This window comes from Phyllobates terribilis, unplaced genomic scaffold (assembly GCF_046119375.1).
Source record: "Phyllobates terribilis strain yellow unplaced genomic scaffold, ASM4611937v1 Scaffold_5__5_contigs__length_657084704, whole genome shotgun sequence".
Lineage (NCBI taxonomy): Eukaryota > Metazoa > Chordata > Amphibia > Anura > Dendrobatidae > Phyllobates > Phyllobates terribilis.
Window position 1 is genome coordinate 55,122,580 of NW_027362765.1, and position 14,330 is coordinate 55,136,909.

The 14,330-nt window shown below is 49.6% G+C and overlaps 1 protein-coding gene across 1 annotated transcript in view; it reads right to left on the reverse strand.

Annotated features, from left to right (window-relative positions):
- LOC141271953 (uncharacterized) overlaps positions 1–12,753 on the reverse strand; it is an 80,781-nt gene extending 68,028 nt beyond the window's left edge. The window contains exon 1 of the mRNA XM_073682203.1: positions 12,673–12,753. The gene's annotated coding sequence lies outside the window, so the exon portion shown is untranslated. The remainder of the gene's footprint in view (positions 1–12,672) is intronic.
- Positions 12,754–14,330: the final 1,577 nt, after the last annotated feature.

Genomic DNA, 14,330 nt, shown 5'->3' on the forward strand with positions numbered 1-14,330 from the left:
ATACATGAGCACATCCAGCGTTATATTACTGTACATATACACATGGCAGAACTGGGGGAGGGGACACTATCTCCGGGAATGGAGGGGTTAATGCCCCCTGTATACATGAGCAAATCCAGCATTATATTACTGTACATATACACATAGCAGAACTGGGGGAAGGGGGCACTATCTCCGGGAATGGAGGGGTTAATGCCCCCTGTATACAGGAGCACATCCAGCATTATATTACTATACATATACACATGGCAGAACTGTGGGAGGGAGCACTATCTCTGGGAATGGAGGGGTTAATGCCCCCTGTATACATGAGCACATCCAGCGTTATATTACTGTACATATACACATAGCAGAACTGGGAGGAGGGGACACTATCTCCGGGAATGGAGGGGTTAATGCCCCCTGTATACATGAGCAAATCCAGCGTTATATTACTGTACATATACACATGGCAGAACTGGGGGAGGGGGGCACTATCTCCGGGAATGGAGGGGTTAATGCCCCCTGAATACATGAGCACATCCAGCGTTATATTACTGTACATATACACATGCCAGAACTGGGGGAGGGGGGCACTATCTCCAGGAATGGAGGGGTTAATGCCCCCTGAATACATGAGCACATCCAGCGTTATATTACTGTACATATACACATGGCAGAACTGGGGGAGGGGACACTATCTCCTGGAATGGAGGGGTTAATGTCCCCTGCATACATGAGCACATCCAGCGTTATATTACTGTACATATACACATGGCAGAACTGGGAGGAGGGGACACTATCTCCGGGAATGGAGGTGTTAATGCCCCCTGTATACATGAGCAAATCCAGCGTTATATTACTGTACATATACACATGGCAGAACTGGGGGAAGGGGGCACTATCTCCGGGAATGGAGGGGTTAATGCCCCCTGTATACATGAGCACACCCAGAGTTATATTAATGTACATATACACATGGCAGAACTGGGGGAAGGGGGCACTATCTCCGGGAATGGAGGGGTTAATGCCCCCTGTATACATGAGCACATCCAGCGTTATATTACTGTACATATACACATGGCAGAACTGGGGGAAGGAGGCACTATCTCCGGGAATGGAGGGGTTAATGCCCCCTGTATACATGAGCACATCCAGCGTTATATTACTGTACATATACACATGGCAGAACTGGGGGAGGGGGGCACTATCTCCGGGAATGGAGGGGTTAATGCCCCCTGTATACATGAGCACATCCAGCGTTGTATTACTGTACATATACACATGGCAGAACTGGGGGGAGGGGGGCACTATCTCCGGGAATGGAGGGGTTAATGCCCCCTGTATACATGATCACATCCAGCGTTATATTACTGTACATATACACATGACAGAACTGGGGGAAGGGGGCACTATCTCCGGGAATGGAGGGGTTAATGCCCCCTGTATACATGAGCACATCCAGCGTTATATTACTGTACATATACACATAGCAGAACTGGGGGAAGGGGGCACTATCTCCAGGAATGGAAGGGTTAATGTCCTCTGTATACATGAGCACATCCAGCGTTATATTACTGTACATATACACATGACAGAACTGGGGGAGGGGGCACTATCTCCGGGAATGGAGGGGTTAATGCCCCCTGTATACATGAGCACATCCAGCGTTATATTACTGTACATATACACATGGCAGAACTGGGGGAAGGGGGCACTATCTCCGGGAATGGAGGGGTTAATGTCCCCTGTATACATGAGCACATCCAGCATTATATTACTGTACATATACACATGGCAGAACTGGGGGGAGGGGGCACTATCTCCGGGAATGGAGGGGTTAATGTCCCCTGTATACATGAGCACATCCAGCGTTATATTACTGTACATATACACATGGCAGAACTGGGGGAGGGGGGCACTATCTCCGGGAATGGAGGGGTTAATGTCCCCTGTATACATGAGCACATCCAGCGTTATATTACTGTACATATACACATGGCAGGACTGGGGGAGGGGGGCACTATCTCCGGGAATGGAGGGGTTAATGTCCCCTGTATACATGAGCACATCCAGCGTTATATTACTGTACATATACACATGGCAGAACTGGGGGAGGGGGGCACTATCTCCGGGAATGGAGGGGTTAATGTCCCCTGCATACATGATCACATCCAGCGTTATATTACTGTACATATACACATGGCAGGACTGGGGGAGGGGTGCACTATCTCCAGGAATGGAGGGGTTAATGCCCCCTGTATACATGATCACATCCAGCGTTATATTACTGTACATATACACATGGCAGAACTGGGGGAAGGGGGCACTATCTCCGGGAATGGAGGGGTTAATGTCCCCTGTATACATGAGCACATCCAGCGTTATATTACTGTACATATACACATGGCAGGACTGGGGGAGGGGGGCACTATCTCCGGGAATGGAGGGGTTAATGTCCCCTGTATACATGAGCACATCCAGCGTTATATTACTGTACATATACACATGGCAGAACTGGGGGGAGGGAGCACTATCTCCGGGAATGGAGGGGTTAATGCCCCCTGTATACATGAGCACATCCAGCGTTATATTACTGTAAATATACACATGGCAGAACTGGGGGAGGGGGGCACTATCTCCGGGAATGGAGGGGTTAATGCCCCCTGAATACATGAGCACATCCAGCGTTATATTACTGTACATATACACATGGCAGAACTGGGGGAGGGGACACTATCTCCTGGAATGGAGGGGTTAATGTCCCCTGTATACATGAGCTCATCCAGCGTTATATTACTGTACATATACACATGGCAGAACTGGGAGGAGAGGGCACTATCTCCGGGAATGGAGGGGTTAATGCCCCCTGTATACATGAGCAAATCCAGCGTTATATTACTGTACATATACACATGGCAGAACTGGGGGAAGGGGTCACTATCTCCGGGAATGGAGGGGTTAATGCCCCCTGTATACATGAGCACACCCAGAGTTATATTACTGTACATATAATCATGGCAGAACTGGGGGAGGGGGGCACTATCTCCGGGAATGGAGGGGTTAATGTCCCCTTTATACATGATCACATCCAGCGTTATATTACTGTACATATACACATGGCAGGACTGGGGGAGGGGGGCACTATCTCCGGGAATGGAGGGGTTAATGCCCCCTGTATACATGAGCACACCCAGCGTTATATTACTGTACATATACACATGGCAGAACTGGGGGGAGGGGGCACTGTCTCCGGGAATGGAGGGGTTAATGCCCCCTGTATACATGAGCACATCCAGCGTTATATTACTGTACATATACACATGGCAGAACTGGGGGAAGGGGGCACTATCTCCGGGAATGGAGGGGTTAATGCCCCCTGTATACATGAGCACATCCAGTGTTATATTACTGTACATATACACATGGCAGAACTGGGGGAAGGGGGCACTATCTCCGGGAATGGAGGGGTTAATGCCCCCTGTATACATGAGCACATCCAGCGTTATATTACTGTACATATACACATGGCAGAACTGGGGGAAGGGGGCACTATCTCCGGGAATGGAGGGGTTAATGCCCCCTGTATACATGAGCACATCCAGCGTTATATTACTGTACATATACACATGGCAGAACTGGGGGAGGGGGGCACTATCTCCGGGAATGGAGGGGTTAATGCCCCCTGTATACATGAGCACATCCAGCGTTGTATTACTGTACATATACACATGGCAGAACTGGGGGGAGGGGGGCACTATCTCCGGCAATGGAGGGGTTAATGGCCCCTGTATACATGATCACATCCAGTGTTATATTACTGTACATATACACATGGCAGAACTGGGGGAAGGGGGCACTATCTCCAGGAATGGAGGGGTTAATGTCCCCTGGATACATGAGCACATCCAGCGTTATATTACTGTATATATACACATAGCAGAACTGGGGAAGGGGGCATTATCTCCGGGAATGGAGGGGTTAATGCCCCCTGTATACATGAGCAAATCCAGCGTTATATTACTGTACATATACACATAGCAGAACTGGGGAAAGGGGGCACTATCTCCGGGAATGGAGGGGTTAATGCCCCCTGTATACATGAGCACATCCAGCGTTATATTACTGTACATATACACATTGCAGAACTGGGGGGAGGGGGGCACTATCTCTGGGAATGGAGGGGTTAATGCCCCCTATATACATGATCACATCCAGCGTTATATTACTGTACATATACACATGGCAGAACTGGGGGAAGGGGGCACTATCTCCGGGAATGGAGGGGTTAATGCCCCCTGTATACATGAGCACATCCAGCGTTATATTACTGTACATATACACATGGCAGAACTGGGGGAAGGGGCACTATCTCCAGGAATGGAAGGGTTAATGTCCTCTGTATACATGAGAACATCCAGCGTTATATTACTGTACATATACACATGGCAGAACTGGGTGAAGGGGGCACTATCTCCGGGAATGGAGGGGTTAATGCCCCCTGCATACATGAGCAAATCCAGCGTTATATTACTGTACATATACACATAGCAGAACTGGGGGAAGGGGGCATTATCTCCGGGAATGAAGGGGTTAATGTCCCCTGTATACATGATCACATCCAGCGTTATATTACTGTACATATACACATGGCAGAACTGAGGGAGGGGGCACTATCTCCAGGAATGGAGGGGTTAATGCCCCCTGTATACATGAGCACATCCAGCGTTATATTACTGTACATATACACATGGCAGAACTGGGGGAAGGGGGCACTATCTCCGGGAATGGAGGGGTTAATGCCCCCTGTATACATGAGCACACCCAGCGTTATATTACTGTACATATACACATGGCAGAACTGGGGGGAGGGGGCACTATCTCCGGGACTGGAGTGGTTAATGTCCCCTGTATACATGATCACATCCAGCGTTATATTACTGTACATATACACATGGCAGGACTGGGGGGAGGGAGCACTATCTCCGGGAATGGAGGGGTTAATGCCCCCTGTATACATGCGCACATCCAGCGTTATATTACTGTACATATACACATTGCAGAACTGGGGGGGGGGGGGGGCACTATCTCCGGGAATGGAGGAGTTAATGCCCCCTATATACATGATCACATCCAGCGTTATATTACTGTACATATACACATGGCAGAACTGGGGGGAGGGGGGCACTATCTCCGGGAATGGAGGGGTTAATGTCCCCTGTATACATGAGCACATCCAGCGTTATATTACTGTACATATACACATGGCAGAACTGGGGGAGGTGGGCACTATCTCCAGGAATGGAGGGGTTAATGCCCCCTGTATACATGAGCACATCCAGCGTTATATTACTGTACATATACACATGGCAGAACTGGGGGGAGGGGGGCACTATCGGCGGGAATGGAGGGGTTAATGCCCCCTGTATACATGAGCACATCCAGCGTTATATTACTGTACATATACACATGGCAGAACTGGGGGAGGGGACACTATCTCCTGGAATGGAGGGGTTAATGTCCCCTGTATACATGAGCACATCCAGCGTTATATTACTGTACATATACACATGGCAGAACTGGGGGAGGGGACACTATCTCCTGGAATGGAGGGGTTAATGTCCCCTGCATACATGAGCACATCCAGCGTTATATTACTGTACATATACACATGGCAGAACTGGGGGAAGGGGGCACTATCTCCAGGAATGGAGGGGTTAATGTCCCCTGCATACATGAGCACATCCAGCGTTATATTACTGTACATATACACATGGCAGAACTGGGGGAAGGGGGCACTATCTCCTGGAATGGAGGGGTTAATGTCCCCTGTATACATGAGCACATCCAGCGTTATATTACTGTACATATACACATGGCAGAACTGGGGGAAGGGGGCATTATCTCCGGAAATGGAGGGGTTAATGCCCCCTGTATACATGAGCACATCCAGCGTTATATTACTGTACATATACACATGGCAGAACTGGGAGGAGGGGACACTATCTCCGGGAATGGAGGGGTTAATGCCCCCTGTATACATGAGCAAATCCAGCGTTATATTACTGTACATATACACATGGCAGAACTGGGGGGAGGGGGCACTATCTCCGGGACTGGAGGGGTTAATGTCCCCTGTATACATGATCACATCCAGCGTTATATTACTGTACATATACACATGGCAGGACTGGGGGGAGGGAGCACTATCTCCGGGAATGGAGGGGTTAATGCCCCCTGTATACATGAGCACACCCAGCGTTATATTACTGTACATATACACATGGCAGAACTGGGGGAAGGGGGCACTATCTCCCGGAATGGAGGGGTTAATGCCCCCTGTATACATGAGCACATTCAGCGTTATATTACTGTACATATACACATGGCAGAACTGGGGGAAGGGGGTACTATCTCCGGGAATGGAGGGGTTAATGCCCCCTGTATACATGAGCACATCCAGCGTTGTATTACTGTACATATACACATGGCAGAACTGGGGGGAGGGGGGCACTATCTCCGGGAATGGAGGGGTTAATGCCCCCTGTATACATGATCACATCCAGCGTTATATTACTGTACATATACACATGGCAGAACTGGGAGAAGGGGGCACTATCTCCGGGAATGGAGGGGTCAATGCCCCCTGTATACATGAGCACATCCAGCGCTATATTACTGTACATATACACATGGCAGAACTGGGGGAGGGGGCACTATCTCCAGGAATGGAGGGGTTAATGCCCCCTGTATACATGAGCACATCCAGCGTTATATTACTGTACATATACACATGGCAGAACTGGGGGAAGGGGGCACTATCTCCGGGAATGGAGGGGTCAATGCCCCCTGTATACATGAGCACATCCAGCGCTATATTACTGTACATATACAGATGGCAGAACTGGGGGAGGGGGCACTATCTCCAGGAATGGAGGGGTTAATGCCCCCTGTATACATGAGCACATCCAGCGTTATATTACTGTACATATACACATGGCAGAACTGGGGGAGGGGGCACTATCTCCGGGAATGGAGGGGTTAATGCCCCCTGTATACATGAGCACATCCAGGGTTATATTACTGTACATATACACATGGCAGAACTGGGGGAGGGGGCACTATCTCCGGGAATGGAGGGGTTAATGTCCCCTGTATACATGAGCACATCTAGCATTATATTACTGTACATATACACATAGCAGAACTGGGGGAAGGGGGCACTATCTCCGGGAATGGAGGGGTTAATGCCCCCTGTATACATGCGCACATCCAGCGTTATATTACTGTACATATACACATTGCAGAACTGGGGGGAGGGGGGCACTATCTCCGGGAATGGAGGAGTTAATGCCCCCTATATACATGATCACATCCAGCGTTATATTACTGTACATATACACATGGCAGAACTGGGGGGAGGGGGGCACTATCTCCGGGAATGGAGGCGTTAATGTCCCCTGTATACATGAGCACATCCAGCGTTATATTACTGTACATATACACATGGCAGAACTGGGGGAGGGGGGCACTATCTCCAGGAATGGAGGGGTTAATGCCCCCTGTATACATGAGCACATCCAGCATTATATTACTGTACATATACACATGGCAGAACTGGGGGAGGGGGGCACTATCTCCGGGACTGGAGGGGTTAATGTCCCCTGTATACATGATCACATCCAGCGTTATATTACTGTACATATACACATGGCAGAACTGGGGGAGGGGGCACTATCTCCGGGAATGGAGGGGTTAATGCCCCCTGTATACATGAGCACATCCAGCGTTATATTACTGTACATATACACATGGCAGAACTGGGGGGAGGGGGCACTATCTCCGGGAATGGAGGGGTTAATGCCCCCTGTATACATGAGCACATCCAGCGTTATATTACTGTACATATACACATGGCAGAACTGGGGGAAGGGGGCACTATCTCCGGGAATGGAGGGGTTAATGCCCCCTGTATACATGAGCACATCCAGCGTTGTATTACTGTACATATACACATGGCAGAACTGGGGGAAGGGGGCACTATCTCCGGGAATGGAGGGGTCAATGCTCCCTGTATACATGAGCACATCCAGCGTTATATTACTGTACATATACACATTGCAGAACTGGGGGGGGGGGGGGGGCACTATCTCCGGGAATGGAGGAGTTAATGCCCCCTATATACATGATCACATCCAGCGTTATATTACTGTACATATACTCATGGCAGAACTGGGGGGAGGGGGGCACTATCTCCGGGAATGGAGGGGTTAATGTCCCCTGTATACATGAGCACATCCAGCGTTATATTACTGTACATATACACATGGCAGAACTGGGGGAGGGGGGCACTATCTCCAGGAATGGAGGGGTTAATGCCCCCTGTATACATGAGCACATCCAGCGTTATATTACTGTACATATACACATGGCAGAACTGGGGGGAGGGGGGCACTATCGGCGGGAATGGAGGGGTTAATGCCCCCTGTATACATGAGCACATCCAGCGTTATATTACTGTACATATACACATGGCAGAACTGGGGGAGGGGACACTATCTCCTGGAATGGAGGGGTTAATGTCCCCTGTATACATGAGCACATCCAGCGTTATATTACTGTACATATACACATGGCAGAACTGGGGGAGGGGACACTATCTCCTGGAATGGAGGGGTTAATGTTCCCTGCATACATGAGCACATCCAGCGTTATATTACTGTACATATACACATGGCAGAACTGGGGGAAGGGGGCACTATCTCCAGGAATGGAGGGGTTAATGTCCCCTGCATACATGAGCACATCCAGCGTTATATTACTGTACATATACACATGGCAGAACTGGGGGAAGGGGGCACTATCTCCTGGAATGGAGGGGTTAATGTCCCCTGTATACATGAGCACATCCAGCGTTATATTACTGTACATATACACATGGCAGAACTGGGGGAAGGGGGCATTATCTCCGGAAATGGAGGGGTTAATGCCCCCTGTATACATGAGCACATCCAGCGTTATATTACTGTACATATACACATGGCAGAACTGGGAGGAGGGGACACTATCTCCGGGAATGGAGGGGTTAATGCCCCCTGTATACATGAGCAAATCCAGCGTTATATTACTGTACATATACACATGGCAGAACTGGGGGGAGGGGGCACTATCTCCGGGACTGGAGGGGTTAATGTCCCCTGTATACATGATCACATCCAGCGTTATATTACTGTACATATACACATGGCAGGACTGGGGGGAGGGAGCACTATCTCCGGGAATGGAGGGGTTAATGCCCCCTGTATACATGAGCACACCCAGCGTTATATTACTGTACATATACACATGGCAGAACTGGGGGAAGGGGGCACTATCTCCCGGAATGGAGGGGTTAATGCCCCCTGTATACATGAGCACATTCAGCGTTATATTACTGTACATATACACATGGCAGAACTGGGGGAAGGGGGTACTATCTCCGGGAATGGAGGGGTTAATGCCCCCTGTATACATGAGCACATCCAGCGTTGTATTACTGTACATATACACATGGCAGAACTGGGGGGAGGGGGGCACTATCTCCGGGAATGGAGGGGTTAATGCCCCCTGTATACATGATCACATCCAGCGTTATATTACTGTACATATACACATGGCAGAACTGGGAGAAGGGGGCACTATCTCCGGGAATGGAGGGGTCAATGCCCCCTGTATACATGAGCACATCCAGCGCTATATTACTGTACATATACACATGGCAGAACTGGGGGAGGGGGCACTATCTCCAGGAATGGAGGGGTTAATGCCCCCTGTATACATGAGCACATCCAGCGTTATATTACTGTACATATACACATGGCAGAACTGGGGGAAGGGGGCACTATCTCCGGGAATGGAGGGGTCAATGCCCCCTGTATACATGAGCACATCCAGCGCTATATTACTGTACATATACAGATGGCAGAACTGGGGGAGGGGGCACTATCTCCAGGAATGGAGGGGTTAATGCCCCCTGTATACATGAGCACATCCAGCGTTATATTACTGTACATATACACATGGCAGAACTGGGGGAGGGGGCACTATCTCCGGGAATGGAGGGGTTAATGCCCCCTGTATACATGAGCACATCCAGGGTTATATTACTGTACATATACACATGGCAGAACTGGGGGAGGGGGCACTATCTCCGGGAATGGAGGGGTTAATGTCCCCTGTATACATGAGCACATCTAGCATTATATTACTGTACATATACACATAGCAGAACTGGGGGAAGGGGGCACTATCTCCGGGAATGGAGGGGTTAATGCCCCCTGTATACATGCGCACATCCAGCGTTATATTACTGTACATATACACATTGCAGAACTGGGGGGAGGGGGGCACTATCTCCGGGAATGGAGGAGTTAATGCCCCCTATATACATGATCACATCCAGCGTTATATTACTGTACATATACACATGGCAGAACTGGGGGGAGGGGGGCACTATCTCCGGGAATGGAGGGGTTAATGTCCCCTGTATACATGAGCACATCCAGCGTTATATTACTGTACATATACACATGGCAGAACTGGGGGAGGGGGGCACTATCTCCAGGAATGGAGGGGTTAATGCCCCCTGTATACATGAGCACATCCAGCATTATATTACTGTACATATACACATGGCAGAACTGGGGGAGGGGGGCACTATCTCCGGGACTGGAGGGGTTAATGTCCCCTGTATACATGATCACATCCAGCGTTATATTACTGTACATATACACATGGCAGAACTGGGGGAGGGGGCACTATCTCCGGGAATGGAGGGGTTAATGCCCCCTGTATACATGAGCACATCCAGCGTTATATTACTGTACATATACACATGGCAGAACTGGGGGGAGGGGGCACTATCTCCGGGAATGGAGGGGTTAATGCCCCCTGTATACATGAGCACATCCAGCGTTATATTACTGTACATATACACATGGCAGAACTGGGGGAAGGGGGCACTATCTCCGGGAATGGAGGGGTTAATGCCCCCTGTATACATGAGCACATCCAGCGTTGTATTACTGTACATATACACATGGCAGAACTGGGGGAAGGGGGCACTATCTCCGGGAATGGAGGGGTCAATGCTCCCTGTATACATGAGCACATCCAGCGTTATATTACTGTACATATACACATGGCAGAACTGGGGGGAGGGGGGCACTATCTCCGGGAATGGAGGGGTTAATGCCCCCTGTATACATGATCACATCAAGCGTTATATTACTGTACATATACACATGGCAGAACTGGGAGAAGGGGGCACTATCTCCAGGAATGGAGGGGTCAATGCCCCCTGTATACATGAGCACATCTAGCATTATATTACTGTACATATACACATAGCAGAACTGGGGGAAGGGGGCACTATCTCCGGGAATGGAGGGGTTAATGCCCCCTGTATACATGAGCACATCCAGCATTATATTACTGTACATATACACATGGCAGAACTGGGGGAGGGGGGCACTATCTCCGGGACTGGAGGGGTTAATGCCCCCTGTATACATGAGCACATCCAGCGTTATATTACTGTACATATACACATTGCAGAACTGGGGGGAGGGGGGCACTATCTCCGGGAATGGAGGGGTTAATGCCCCCTATATACATGATCACATCCAGCGTTATATTACTGTACATATACACATGGCAGAACTGGGGGAAGGGGGCACTATCTCCGGGAATGGAGGGGTTAATGCCCCCTGTATACATGAGCACATCCAGCATTATATTACTGTACATATACACATGGCAGAACTGGGGGAGGGGGGCACTATCTCCGGGACTGGAGGGGTTAATGTCCCCTGTATACATGATCACATCCATCGTTATATTACTGTACATATACACATGGCAGAACTGGGGGAGGGGGCACTATCTCCGGGAATGGAGGGGTTAATGCCCCCTGTATACATGAGCACATCCAGCGTTATATTACTGTACATATACACATGGCAGAACTGGGGGGAGGGGGCACTATCTCCGGGAATGGAGGGGTTAATGCCCCCTGTATACATGAGCACATCCAGCGTTGTATTACTGTACATATACACATGGCAGAACTGGGGGAGGGGGCACTATCTCCGGGAATGGAGGGGTTAATGTCCCCTGTATACATGAGCACATCCAGCGTTATATTACTGTACATATACACATGGCAGAACTGGGGGGAGGGGGCACTATCTCCGGGAATGGAGGGGTTAATGTCCCCTGTATACATGAGCACATCCAGCGTTATATTACTGTACATATACACATGGCAGAACTGGGGGGAGGGGGCACTATCTCCGGGAATGGAGGGGTTAATGTCCCCTGTATACATGAGCACATCCAGCGTTATATTACTGTACATATACACATGGCAGAACTGGGGGAAGGGGGCACTATCTCCGGGAATGGAGGGGTTAATGTCCCCTGTATACATGAGCACATCCAGCGTTATATTACTGTACATATATACATGGCAGAACTGGGGGAAGGGGGCACTATCTCCGGGAATGGAGGGGTTAATGCCCCCTGTATACATGAACACATCCAGCGTTATATTACTGTACATATACACATGGCAGAACTGGGGGAGGGGGCACTATCTCCAGGAATGGAGGGGTTAATGCGGCCTATGCCCAGTAATGGGGGAACTCCACATACCTCCACCTGCAGAGCCGCCACCACATATATGGCTGTTCTGTGCGCACAGGACCTGTGATGAGGTCACAGGAGGGGAGGAGTCAGGGGGTCACATGATCAGGGGCCTCAGTGGATGCAGTACTCTGCTGTGCTGGTTGTCATGGTGCTGGATGAGGTGAAGGTTATGTGTGGGGTCAGGGTTCCTTGTGTATGACTTGTAAGGTGTGGAGCAATCGGTGTCGTGTATGGAGCAGAGCCATACCTCCCAACTTTTGAAGAACAAAAAGAGGGACAAATTATGCGGCGTGTGTAGCAGCAAATTATGGCCACACCCCAATTCACGCCCATTTACCATTATCTTTCTCCCCTGGCAGGAGGAGTTGTCAGAGGGGCGCTGGCAGTGAGGGGCATTCAGCAGACTCCATAGACTGCAGGGTGTAGACCTAAATCCAGGACTGTCCGCTGGATCCGGGACAGTTGGGACTAGAGATGAGCGGATGGATTCCCGGGTCTCTGCTCCAGATCAGTGTTACCTGGTGGCTGGACGGGAGGCCGTGAATCTCTTATTTTTCGGGGCAGCGCGATGTCATCTGTGCGTTCTGCTCATCTCTCGTTGTGGATTATTTTTTGTTCCTCATTCACAGTCGGAGCCGCCAGAACTTTCTCACCCTTATGTAGCTTCACTATACGACATCCAGCTCTATTGTGTCTGTAAGGCCGCGTTCACATGTTGCAGAAATGCTGAGTTATTTGTTTTCAGCAGATGTCCACACCAAATTCTATAATAACAATCTTTTCCCCTTATTTGATGCGTTTCTGGTGCAGATGTGATGTCGCGTTTTTAAGGTGCTTTTTATAGTACAGAAAAGCTTTGATTTTGCACTTAATGAAGTATCTGCGTTTTTTTAGGCTCCTCATGAAAGCATCTGAAGATGCTGCTGAACTCTGCGGTAGTGATGAGCGAGCGTGTGTATTGTTAACCCTTTCGGCAAGCATGCTCGGCACTTATGTATGTGCCGCCGCAGCTGCATGTCTCACAGCTGTCTAACAGCCGCGACATATGCAGTCGTGGCGGCTCAAACATGGATGCCGAGCACGCTGAAAATACTTGGCAAACACCCAAGCATGCTCGCCGAAAGGGTTAACAATCCACACTCGCTCATCACTATGCGGCTTTGGTGCATTTTCTCTATACTCTTCTTCTGAAAAAAAAAAACACCTCAAGAAAAAAAACGCCGCTGCATTTTTAAGTGCAGAATCAAAGCTTTTCTGTAGTATTAAAAAGCGTTAAAAACTCTGCTTCGCGTGGCCTGGCTATGGAGGAGTGAAGTCGCAGGGTTGTTTGCTCCCGTCCCTGGCCCGGCTTCAGGGCATGCCTGCCACATGAAATCGAGCCAAAATACTACCAATGCCAGCAAAAAAGAAAAGGAACATAACACAGATCAGTGTGAGTACTCAGCGGGCCCCTCCAACAAACATTACACGCTATCTGAGAAGCACTGCACCCGCTCCTCCTGCACGAGCGGGATTTAAGATGGCGTCGGCTGACCCTGCACAGCGCTTCTCGGCTCCTGCATCGGAGGCTCAGAGCCCCCATGGTAAACGCTCCCCCACATCAAGATCAACAGACCGGGCGATACCTTCGTTGGTGGAGGCTCCCCAGGCGTGGGAGACCACAG